Here is a 13,524-nt window from a genome sequence, read left to right on the forward strand (position 1 = left end):
CTCTCTGATGTACTTAGCCCTCTGCTATCTAATAAGTAGTACATGAATCTGATATTCTGGATGCCTTCCCCTGAGTATTTTCTCATCTGTGGAGGTGTGCTAAGTTACTGACACGTTGACTGGACCACATGCCCGCTGGTTTGCAGGCTGTTAAGAGCCTCTCATTCTTTGGGGTGTGTTTATGACAAGCGTCTCTTAGATGATGATGCTTTGTTCTCTTCAGAGGGAGACTTGAGCAAAAGTTATGTAGCATGCAAAGAAATTTTCCAAAAGAGATTGCAATGGCTTCTCTTTAGGCTGAATTAAGGGTACAAAGCAAATGGCCAAACGTGGTGTTGCTATTCTGAGAAAATTTTAGCCTTAATGACACAAATGGATTATTTGATGTTTTTGTTTCATTTTAGAAAAGCACTAAAATAAATCCAATTCTCTTTTATTCAAAAGCGAATTTCCAAATAGGTAAATTTTATGTCGAGGAACAGCTTATTATTTTATTCTTTTTTTTTTTTTTTTTTTTTTAACAGGCAGAGTGGACAGTAGAGAGAGAGACAGAGAGAAAGGTTTTCCTTTTGCCGTTGGTTCACCCTCCAATGGCCGCCGTGGTAGGCGCGCTGCGGCCGGCGCACCGCGCTGATCCGATGGCAGGAGCCAGGTGCTTCTCCTGGTCTCCCATGGGGTGCAGGGCCCAAGGACCTGGGCCATCCTCCACTGCACTCCCTGGCCACAGCAGAGAGCTGGCCTGGAAGAGGGGCAACTGGGACAGGATTGGTGCCCCGACCGGGACTAGAACCCGGTATGCCGGCACCGCAAGGCAGAGGATTAGCCTAGTGAGCCGCGGCGCTGGCTTATTTTATTCTTTTTAGTATTTTCTTTTTCTACTTAATACCATTGGTTGAATTATTTACTTAACACAGAATTATTCTTAGGTGTTTACATCCAATAGCAAATTGATCCCTGTTAAAAATAAGAGTGGGAATAAGAGCAAGAGGAGATCTACAGCTCGGCACACATTCCCTCAGACTTACCCTGAAGGGTAAAGCTAGAAACGTGCCATGGGACTCCAAATCCCATTAAGTTAGTAGGTACCGATGCCATCTTACTAGTTAAAGTGATCAGTTTAAGTTCATAATTGATCATAATGATAGGATTAAGTGTCAAAGGGATCACATAAATAAGACCAGTGTCTGCTAATAATAATTTATAGAATTAAAAAGGAGAGAACGATCCAACATGGGAAATGAGATACACAGCAGACTCATAGAATGACAAATGCCCTAAACAGCACTCTGGCCTCAGAATCAGCCCTTAAGGCATTCAGAGCTGGCTAGAAACCCCATGAGAGTTTTGCAGGCATGGAAAGCCAAGACACTGTGGCAAAAAATGACATAAATGAAAGAACTCTGTGAGATCCCAGTGGAAAGAATGGGCCATCCAAGAAGGAGGTACCTTTCTCTGAAGGGAGGAGAGAACTTCCACTTCGACTATGACCTTGTCTAAATAAGATCAGAGTTGGTGAACTCAAAAGGCTTCCACAGCCTTGGCAGCTCATGACAAGAGCCTTGGGTGATCACTGAAGTCATAAATAAGAGTGTCAATTGTTAAGTCAACAACAGGAGTCACTGTGCATCTGTTCCCCAAGTAGGACCTCCATCTTTATTGTGCTGTACTATGAGAATTAACGGTAAAACTAGTCTTCAAACAATACTTTATACTTTGTGTGTCTGTGTGGGTGCAAATTGTTGAAATCTTTACTTAGTATAGAGTTGATCTTCTGATATAAAGAGAATTAAAATGAATCTTAAAGAAGAATGAGATGGGAGAGGGAGTAGGAGTAGGATGGTTTGGGGGTGGGAGGGCGTGTATGGGGGGAAGAACCACGATAATCCAAAAGTTGTACTTACAAAATCTATATTTATTAAATAAAAGCTTTCTATAAAGAAAAAATCTAATTTCCTTTTATAATGGGTACTTTTTAACTTAAAAAGAAAGTATTACATCATTTTTATTTGCAATATGGAAAATTATAAGAATTTTACTGAATACAGTGAATCTGACTTATTCATGCTCCTGTTAGATTCTGTTAATACAGACTATGAAGCTAAAATGTTGTATGTCTTTTCATATATTACCAGTTTTCATCTTCTTGTGGCCTAAAAACTCCTTTGAAAAATGTGTTAGGTATGGTTATCTCAAAGATCCCCTGTGACACCAAGCATGAACCTTGAGCAGACCTCGGTGAAGGCTGAAACCCAACATTCCTAGCTTAGCCTAAGCACTCCCCACTTTTTACTGGCCTCCTTCTGCAAAGCGGCTCAGCACTTCCAGGATCAGGACAACTCCAAAAATTACGTTCTGTATAAAAATTCTGGCAGTCACTCTGCTGGTTTTATATGAAGGTTTGATTAATTCTATGCCAAACAGCTTCCCATTGTTGAATCGGCAAAAGATGAAAGTTCTTCCTTATGTGACAACTCTGTGTTAAGGGCATTGCATATGGGTGTATATTTGGTAGAAGACAGATTCCTCTACTTCAGATACAGGGTTATTATACTAACATACATCAAAAGAAAACTCTGCTCTTAACTTGTTCCCCTGTTTTCTTCTATTTACCTTCTCCAGAAAACGGTGCTAAACTTTGGTGCATAAACAAGGAAATCAGCTCTGCCAGGGGTCCTTGGTGACTGAATGCTTGTTCAAGAAGCCAGATTTCCCTACATAGCCCAGGGAGTGAGTGTCTTATAAATATTCCTCCCCTGGCCGGCGCTGTGGCTTAACAGGCTAATCCTCCGCCTTGCGGCGCCGGCACACTGGGTTCTAGTCCAGGTTGGGGCGCCGGATTCTATCCCGGTTGCCCCTCTTCCAGGCCAGCTCTCTGCTATGGCCCGGGAAGGCAGTGGAGGATGGCCCAAGTGCTTGGGCCCTGCACCCGCATGGGAGACCAGGAGAAGCTCCTGGCTCCTGGCTTCGGATCAGCGAGATGAGCCGGCTGCAGCGGCCATTGGAGGGTAAACCAACCGCAAAAAAGAAGACCTTTCTCTCTGTCTCTCTCTCTCACTATCCACTCTGCCTGTCAAAAATAAAAATAAAAAAATAACAAAACAAAACTATTTTTAAATTAAATAAATAAATAAATAAATATTCCTCCCCTTAAAGCCCTGAGAGAAGCTTAGGAAAGCCTGGTTATGAAAAGCAAATGTAAACTACTTTTGTTGAGAGGCTGCTAATTTAAAAAATGTTTGGTATTGAGCTATGTGCATGTAAATGAAGGCAGATGAGTCAAACCCATAGCAGTAGTCTCAGGATCTTCTACTTAGAAGAGTGGAACTAACTGACCCTTGATAGTTAGCTTCTAATTCTAAACATCTAATTTGAACCTTAGTATATTGGATTGTGACTATAAAGTTAGAGGAAAACATATGATTTAGGCTTTCCAATCAAATCTGAATTTTTTTCTTCTTTAAAATTAGGTCTGATTAAAAATATTTCTACTTGATAGAAATTTGGATTGTTTCCAGTTTGAGGCTATTATAAATAAAGCTGCTATAAACATTTGAGTACATGTCTTTGAGAGGACCTACATTTTTATTGCTCTTGAGTAAAAGCAAACAGACTTGCTAGGTTGTAGAATAAGCATGTGTATGTGTGGTCACACAAGCATGACTGTACAATTTTGCCTTCCCACCAGCAATGTGCATGAGCTGATCTGTATCCTTGCCAAAACTTGGAATGGTGAGATTTTAAAATTTTGTCATTCTAGTGGCTGTGTATAAACATTTCTCCAAAGACAAACATTCCTGAGCATTTTAAAAAGTGCTTATTTGCCATATACATTTTTACTTTGATGAAGTATCCATACACATATTTTGCTTATTTTGAAATGTTACCATTATTATTGAGATGTAAGTGTGCTTTATGTAGCTTGTACAAGTTCTTTTTTTAATATTTTTTAATTTATTTGTTTGAGACTTCAAGTTACAGAGCAGGGGGGATCTCCCATCTACTGGTTCACTCCCCAAATGACAGCAACAGCTGTAGCTGGGTGATCTGAAGCCAGGTGCAGGGGCCCAAGCACTTGGGCCACCTTCCACTGCTTTCCCAGGCTATAGCAGAGACCTGGATCTGAAGAGGAGCAGCTGGGATATGAACCAGTGCCCATATGGGATTCCAATGCCATAGGCAGAATCTTAGTCCACTAAGCTACAGCACCGGCCCTGTACAAGTTCTGTATCAGATACATTTTTTGAAAATGTTCTCTCCAACTCTGTGACATACATTTATATTTTCTTTTTTATAAAAGGTTTATTTATTTATTTGAAATGCAGAGTAACAGAAAGAGAAGGAGAGACAGAGAGGGGAGAGAGAGAGAGATATTCTATCTGTTCATTCTAGGTTCTTAAGGTAGAAGCATTGATTATGGATCAAAAAACATTCTTCACTTCTAATGTAAGTATTTAACGTTATAAACTTTTCCCTAAGCATTGTCTTAGCTGAACCACACAAAATCTATAATTTTTTTTGGTTTAATTGACATACAACAAAAGGTACTTAAAGTATACAATTTGATAAATTCATAAATATATATTTGTTATTAGAACCATCACCACAATCAAGATAATTTATATTTTATATAAATTCTTCTTAAACATTTCCTTATGTCTTTTTTAAAAGCTTCATTTGGGGCCAGCACTGTGGTGTAGGGGGTAAAGCCACTGCCTGCAGTGAAGGCATCCCATATGGGCACTGGTTTGAGTCCTTACTTCTCCACTTCCCATCCAGCTCTCTGCTATGGCCTGGGAAGGCAGTAGAAGATGGCCCAATCCCTTGGGCCCCTGCATCCGCGTGGGAGACCCGGAAGAAGCTCCTGGCTCCTGGCTTCAGATCATCGCAACTCCAGTTGTTGCAGCCATATGGGAAGTGAACCAGCAGATGGAAGACTTCTCTCCCTCTCTCTGTCTCTCCTCTCTGTGTAACTCTGCCTTTCAAATAAATAAATGAATCTTTTTTTAAAAAAGAGAGACAGAGGCAGAGAGAGAGAGACAGAGACAGAGAGAGATCTTCGAACCGGAACTGCCAAAGCTGGGCCAATCCAGGAGCCAGGAGCCTCCTTGGGTCTCCCACATGGATGCAGGAGCCCAAGGACTTGGACCATCTTCCACTGCTTTCACAGGTGCATTAGTAGAGAGTTGGATCAGATGTAGAGCAGCTGGCCGGCGCCATGGCTCAATAGGCTAATCCTCCACTTGCGGCACCGGCACACCGGGTTCTAGTCCCTGTTGGGGCATTGGATTCTGTCCTGGTTGCCCCTCTTCCAGTCCAGCTCTCTGTTATGGCCCAGGAGGGCAGTGGAGGATGCCCCAAGTGCTTGGGCCCTGCACCCGTATGGGAGACCAGGAAGAAGCACCTGGCTCAGCGCTCATGTTGGATGCCTGCACCAAAGTGGCAGCTTTACCCACTATGCCACAGTGCCAGTCCCTCCTTATGTCTTTTTATAGTCTCTCCTGTTCGCTTTGGCAGCACATATACTTTGCATACTCTCTCTCCCTCCTACCCTTCATCATTTGTTTCCATTCTTCCACTGATCTAATTTTTTTCACTATAGATTATCTTTCTTTTCTATATATTCACAGTAGTGGCATAGTAAAATATATAGTCTCCTGTCATGAAGAATACTTATTTGGGGATTCATCCATATTATAGTGTATATCAATAATTCATTATTTGTTGTTGCATTGTATGGATGTACCACAATTTTCATATATATCTATTTTCATATCCATTCACGTATCCAGGAGTGGTTGTAGTCAGCTTTTGTGTATTACATATAAAGTTGTATTAGTGTATTCATTTTCTCTTGAGTAAATACCTACTAAAAGAAAGGTTGGGTTATAGAGTAAATGTAAAGCTTTTTAAGATACTGATCTGTGGTGACTAATAGGATACTTAAAATGCAGTGTATTGAAGTAAAATTGACATTTTGAGATTCAATGATTGTTTACAGCCTTTGTCTCAACTGTTTAGGAACAGTGTTTTTTCTTCATACTATTTGTTGAAATCTTTACTTAGTATAGGGTTAACCTTATAAATATAAAATAATTGAAAATAGAAGTTTGTAAAAATTAAGAGTGGGAATAGGAGAGGGAAGAAGAAGAAAGATGGGAGTATGGGAAGGAGGGACATTAGGGTGGGAATATCACTATGTTCCTAAACCTGTATATATGAAATACATGAAATTTGCATACCTTGAATAATATTTTTAAAAATACTGAAAGTCTATTATGTAAAGTGGTTACCCACTTTATATTCTAGTCAGCAGGAGATGAAAAGCTCATTTGCCCTTCTTGTATATTTTTCCTAAACTTTATTATTGCTTTTAACATATTGACTTAAAGTAGTCTTTCATAAATATTTTTAAAATATTTCAAAATACTTTAAAAAATGCTTAAAAGTCTCATGTTGACATTTCATTTATGGACAAAAGCTCTTCAAGATGCTCTCACTCCCAGGAAAAACAACAGGGCACAATGGTGATTTTTAAAAAAATATTTTATTTATTTATTTGAGAGGTAGAGTTACAGACAGTGACAGGGAGAGAGAGAGGTCTTCCATCCACTGGTTCACTCCCCAAATAGCCAAAATGCCCAGAGCTGAACCAATCTGAAGCCCTGAGCCAGGAGCTTCTTTGGGATCTCCCACGTGGGTGCAGGGATCCAAGCACTTGGACTATCTTCCACTGCTTTCCCAGGCCTAGCAGAGACCTGGATTGGAAGAGGAGCAGCTGGGACTAGAACCAGCACCCATATGGGATGCCAGCACCGTAGGTGGAGGATTAACCTATAGTGGCACAGCGCCAGCCTCCCACAATGGTGCATTTTTGCAACAAATATCAAATGTATTATTTGATTCAGTTCTGTCTTGGTGTCAAAGCTGGGGTGTAAGCCTGAGTGCTTTGTCAGCTGTGTTTACAGCTAACCTGAGGAACTGGGCTGGCATGCAAAGGAAGGAACAATTAAAGAGAGACAGAGTGAACAGAGAGAATAAAATGGGGGGGGGGGCATTTTGATAGAATTTTAAAACTCCTGGTTTTAGCACTTGGTTTCATAGACAATATAGTCAACTTTTTGCTTTAAAGACAGAAGTTTACCCTATCCTTGACCAAAATATGTACCCTAATTGACAAAAGCATAGCAACCCAGTAAAATTAATGCATGAATCAATCAATCAATGAACAAGACAAATGATAACTTATTGCTAAATTGTACTTTTCTATTTCTACCACTTCCTTTCCCAAGCTACCCAGTGAAATCAGAAAAAGGCAAATGTGAAGGGTGAGAATCTCCTGTGAGCCATTAGAGGTAGAAAGAAACTATTGCTTTCTATGTTTCTGAGAAGCGACCATTTAAAGACAATGTTGAGGCTTTTCCACACATCCTCCTGGGGTCCTGCAGCATTGCCACCTCTCCTGTTTCATTGTGTTTCTGCAACATGAGACCAGTTCTTTTCCTTTTCAAGAGGCTGCAGGAATTTTCTTTTAAGATTTATCCATTTTATTTGAAAGTCAGTTATACACAGAGAGGAGAGGCAGAGAGAGAGAGAGAGAGATCCTCCATCCAATGGTTCACTCCCCAATTGGCTGCAACAGCCGGAGCTGTGCTGAACCAAAGCCAGGAGCCAAGAGCCTCCTCCGGGTCTCCCATGCAGGTGCAGGGACCCAAGGACTTGGACCATCCTCCACTGTTTTCCCAGGCCATAGCAGAGAGCTGGATCAGAAGTGGAGCAGCCAGAACTCGAAACAGCGCCCACATAGGATGCCGGTGTTTCAGGCCAGGGTGTTAACCCACTGCACCACAACGCCAGCCTCAAGGCTGCAGAAATTTATATAAGAAATATGTGTAGATGAGTGATACTCAGATCATTATACTTCAGCTTATAAACTTATAAACTCTTTGTGCAATTTTATAGGTTTATGCCCCTTTACTTGTTTTAAAAACTCCCAGTTGAGTTTTGTCACCATCAATGAGTATTCACATGTTTTTTGAGTTTTGATTCTAAAGCTTTGTTGGACATGTTCACATGCAATTTCCATGTTTGTAAGCTACCCACAATAAAATATGGGAAAAATATTACAATTTTCTTTTCTGACTTAACAAACTAGTTCAAATAAATCTTTGGTTTACTTGGACAAGTCCACTTGCCCATAATGAAACTTCCACTAATAATTGACATAGCCTAGAAGCTCTCCAAAGCATTGCCATAGTATGTACGGATATAAATTTGAAGACTCTACATAGGCTTCAAAAATACCTCTGATCATGTTTACTTTTAACAGTAAAAAAAAAATGCTAAAACACACTAGGAGTTTTGGCAACTAAGGGTGAATGGTTTTCTCTAAGGTTCTTCATATCCTTCACAGATAGAATCTTGTTAACTGAATACCCTAGATTTCTGTCAAAAATCTGCGTTTTTGCCATCAAGAAACTCTTAAAAGGTAATTCTCAGACTATTCTCTCTCTCTCTCTCTTTCTCTCGCAGGAAAAAAATTTTAGTCCGATGAGTAGTTATAAATGTATTTGCAATATATTTTTGGTTCACTGGGTCCATTGGTATAATTTAATTTAATGAATATTACACACAAAGTCGAAGTAGCTAAAAAACTGACTAGTTAAGGTAATGTGAACAATGGAAAACTAGGAGGTAATTTTCAAGGTGATTGAACTTACAGAGTGGACAAACTTTGAGGTATAAATAGAGAAACCACACCTAGAACAGCAATGCTTGGGTCTACTTCTATCCAACCTGACCAACACAATCAAACCAGAGCTTTACCAGATGCCTACAGAGTCTGAATTAGTTGGCAGCTACCTAGTGCTTCAGAGAATAAGGAAGCTAGGGCATTTCTCAATAAAAACCCAGCAGAGAATTCTATCCCAGTTGTATTACATGCCGTGCAAGGGAGACATCTTGTGTTCTAATAAGGCTGGGGGTTTTATTTTTGGCAAAGATGGATGGAAAATTTTCCTCCAGTTTCCTAGGTAATCTTTTAGAAGGTAAATTTATCCTAAAGGTTCAAACACAAATATAGCCTCATAAGGCAATGTATATTTTTATCTTGAAATTAAAACACATGCACCTCTTTGGCCAGAGATGGAATTCCTCACTCTCCTTTTTTTTTTTTTTTTCTAAACATTCCAGGCTTGAAAAATATAAAGAATGCTCTAACATGTAATCTTGAAGTAGAAGGCCATCAATTGACTGGGCTATATTAAAAGCACAGGTTAGAGCTAATGAGTTGATGAAGCTCATTTTAAATTGAATTTGAAAAATACTTATTGAGAGTCTATTGTGTGCAAAAAGCACAGAGCTGAGTGGAAACTATAATCACTTCTACTTTCAAAAAGTTTTAGTCTAGAGGGAAACAAAGATGTGTTTCAAAAAGGCTGTTTAGCTTGATAGAAATTAGAGAGAGTACAGCACATAAGTATAGGAATATTTTACAGAACTAATTTTTGAATTTCCCATGCTTGCGCATCCTAGCTTCAGAAGAATGTAGGAAAACCAATGGCTATTTCTCCAAGGGCTGTCACATGCAAGGTAAGCAGGGAGTTCTGGCAGCCCAGAAATCAGTCTCCCTCTCACTCATAGCACGGAATGGGGATAAAAAAATCAGTTGGATCTCTACTTGCAGGTTTATTTAAAATGGTTCTGAAAGGGAAAGTGAGGACATGGATCTCTATACGGTGGAGCGGTGAGTGACAGGGACACAAACACTACCTGAAAGTAGTGGGTCCAAATTCCAGAAAGAGGACTTTGGGACCATCCGATCCTAAGTGTCAGGGAGAAATGAATGGCAATGGAATTGGAACCTGAAGCTTTTGGAGGCTTGATCTTTAAGGAAAATGTGAAACTTAAGGACTAAAATCCGTCTACAAAAATCTTATCTTGTAGTGAAGCACTGTGCCCGACTCAGGAATCTTTCGCCAGTCACTGACATGCTAGGGAGACTTTCTGGCACGGGGTGACAATTTAGAGGCAGCGCTGAAAGCCTTGGTGTGTTTATACAGTCATGTCCAGTTTACCTGTGTCAGACAAGACCCTGACAGGCCTAAGAGAAGGAGTTATGTGGGGTCGCAGTTATCCATGCTGCTGGGAACACCACTAGCCTGGCCAGCCAAAGACAAACACATGCAGCTGCCAGAAGTAACAAAGTAATGGACTTTCCATGAGAAGCTATCGGTTCTGGACAATTTGGTATTTTTAGAGTAAAGACTTATATATAGCAGGTATTGCAATTATTAAGACCTGAACTGCTGCGGCTCATGGATTCAGGATAAGGACAAGGAGGAGCCAGTGAAGAAATGAAGCGTCAATGCAGAGAATCTGTGTTCCCAAAGGAGCCGTAAGAAATGAATACTGGGAAAATATACAGTAACTCGCTCTTTAAAGCACAGAGTGTCAAAATCTAAGGACTCCTTATGACACCAACAACCTGGCATGAACACATAGTTCATACTGAGAAATAAGGGATTAGGAAAGACATCTTAGCTGTATTAGGGAACTACACTGTGTGCCTTAGAAATGGAAAGACAAGATATGTAATCAGTATGCACACACGCTAATAATCCCTGACGGTCCTTGACTAAACAACCTTGAAATAGAATCTATGAGTACACTCTGACTTTTTATTTTTCAAGATATTTCTTTATAGTCAGTGTAATATGTAGGTTCTGAGTTTCTGATTCTCATTAAATTATTTTTCCAGTTACCTAAGACCATGAAATTTTTCAGAGACACTAACAGAACTTTAAAATTCTCCTAAAAAACTAGTGCAGAGCAGCTACAAAGTTGTAACTATGAAGCTCCATAATATTTCTCTATACCTGAGCACAATATTTTGTACACAATAGGCAAAAAAACTGGCTGGAATGAGAAAATGAGGTTTCATACTTAATGAGAGAATCCTGTATAAAAGCTAGTGCTCTTAGTGGGAACCCATTTTATTTCTCCTAAAATGGAAGCATCATTTAATCTAGGAGTGCCAGATGTCATCATTCAATAAAGTATTCAGCACTCTATCTGAATATTCATGAACCCAGATGCCTAGGAAATGTCAAGTCACCAACACTCCTGTGAAATTGTGTAGCGGAAACTATTCACTGCACATTTTTGGAAAAACTAGTTCCAGGCTTCAGTCTTTGATTGTACTCAGTTCTGCTTTTCACAGCAGGCCCACTGCCTTAAACACTATAAGGTTTGGGTTGGAATCCTGACTTGTTTCTCTCCCATAAAACTGTTTATTTGGATCTAAGAGCAGAACAAGAGTGACATCACATGCCTTTTTCTTAGCAGCAGATCCTTTATAGCCTTCCCATCATAACTGTTGAAAATAAATTCAATCTCAAAAAGCCATTCATTTGAATTAAAAGCATTTTTTTAATTTCTAAGTTAAAATGGTAAGTTATCAGAAGTTATGAGGTTGGGTATGTCAAATGAGAGAACTGGTTACTACAATAGACAGCTCGACATGAAGAACCATTAGTTTGCAATTCTTTCTACTTGTAGTTCATGATACATTCACAGAGAATCATATTACTATAGCACCATGAGAAAAATAAACACTGTAATTCACTTAAATGGAGTATATGGGCAGAATTTAATTCCACCCATCATAATGCCCAGTGATAAATTGTACAAAAATTAATGCAGAACAAAAGTAGAATAAAATCTGGAAAGAGTATTGAGTGTGAGAATTATACACCACAGAAAATGATAATTTAGTACTGGTCAAACACTAGGATTTGATATTCTTAAAGTAGCTGTTGAATTGCTATGTGCAAGAGAAGGGACTACTAAGTTATAGTAAAGAAAGTAGAATGTGATTTTTTTGTGACACACTTTCAAAATCTCTTATTGCTGGGTGTCTGCATTTATCCTGGAGGCTAAAACATTTGTTCTCTCACTGGGGTCCTGAATTGGGTTCCCAGCTCCCACTCCTGACTCCAGCTTCCTGCTAATGCAGACCTCGGAGGCAGCAGATGGCTCAGGTACTTGGTTCTTGTCATCCATGTAGGAGACCTGGGTTGTGTTCCAGCATCCAGACCTCAGCCCTGGCCCAGCCACAGGCATTTGGGGAATAAACCAGTAAATGACAGTACTGCCAACCTGCCTGTCTTTGTTGTATCTGCCTTTGTTGCTCTAGCTCTTTCTGTTTGTGTATCTTTCTATCAAATAAAAACATAAAAGGTTTACAATTTTTAGTGCATTTAGAGTAAAATCTTTCCTCTTTAGCATGACCTACAGACCTACATACTGTGGTTACTGCTCACATCTCCAAACTTTCTGCTTCTGCTTTCTACCCACTTCATGAGACTCTGTCACTTGTAGTACTCTTTCTCCCTCCAAATATTCTATCTAGCCCCTTACCTCCACTCTCATGAGCTCAGATCTTCCTATACTGTGGCCAGATCCATCACATCTTTGAAGCCTTAGCCACATTTGCTTTCCCTATGGGCAACCTCTCCTGAACATCCATGTAATATGGCTTTATAGTTTCTTAGTCTCTCTCTAGCTCTTCTCCCTGTTTAATCCTTTATTTTCTTTCATTTATTATTATTATTTATTATTCCCCTTGTTTAACTGCCGGTTTTTTGTTTCCTTCAACGGGACTCAAACTATGTTGAAGACAGAAATCTTGTCTGTCTTTCTCATTGCTAATTTTTGGCACTTGATGCTTGGCATGTGAAAGGTGCTCAATGAATAGCTACAGAAAAACAGCAGCTCAGATGGTACAGTTCTATTGTGGATAATCGGATCCTGATTTTTAACCTCTGAAGATAGGGCTTCAACAGCCCAACTGAGAAGAGCCTACATTCACATTCTCCACCCTTAATAGCCACACAAGTAACCATCTGACAAGTTTGCCTAACCCAACCACTCTTCTCTGTTTCTCTCACCCCTATTTATCATTCATACCAAGTCTTTCATCTAGCTTCTCCTATAATTCCTCTTGGATATTCTGCAAATGACACATGGAAATATAGACTCTGTCATGGGAACCAACACATAATTAACCACCCTTTCCCTAAAGCTCCATTCAGCGTCCAGTCTGTTTGGACTGGCAGTTTGTCAGAGCCCAGGATGTTAGTCGCTCTCAGAACAGAAGCTTTGCATCCAATTGTTCTAACTCTCTCTGTCTTAAAGGCTCTGTTTCAAGTGGTTAGGATACACAGTCTTTGGCTTAAACCACAGGTATCCCTGGAAGGAGAACAGGAGGATGGGAGGTCAGTCAATTTGTGGTTGGAATCAGTCCCCAGTGAGGACTGATCTGAGGGAGGCAGCTACACGGAGCAGTTTAGGAATTGGAGGAGTTGGGTGGTTCTGCTGCTTTGGCGACAACCAAAGAGAGAATGTGTAGAACGGATGAGAGAAATGAGGATTCACTGACAGGAAAATCATATGACTTGATGGGTGTATTACTCCATTTTACTGGAAAACATTTTCAAGTTGGCAAGACATGAAGGGAGAGTTTTA

Source organism: Lepus europaeus, chromosome 5, assembly GCF_033115175.1.
Source record: "Lepus europaeus isolate LE1 chromosome 5, mLepTim1.pri, whole genome shotgun sequence".
NCBI classification, from domain to species: domain Eukaryota; kingdom Metazoa; phylum Chordata; class Mammalia; order Lagomorpha; family Leporidae; genus Lepus; species Lepus europaeus.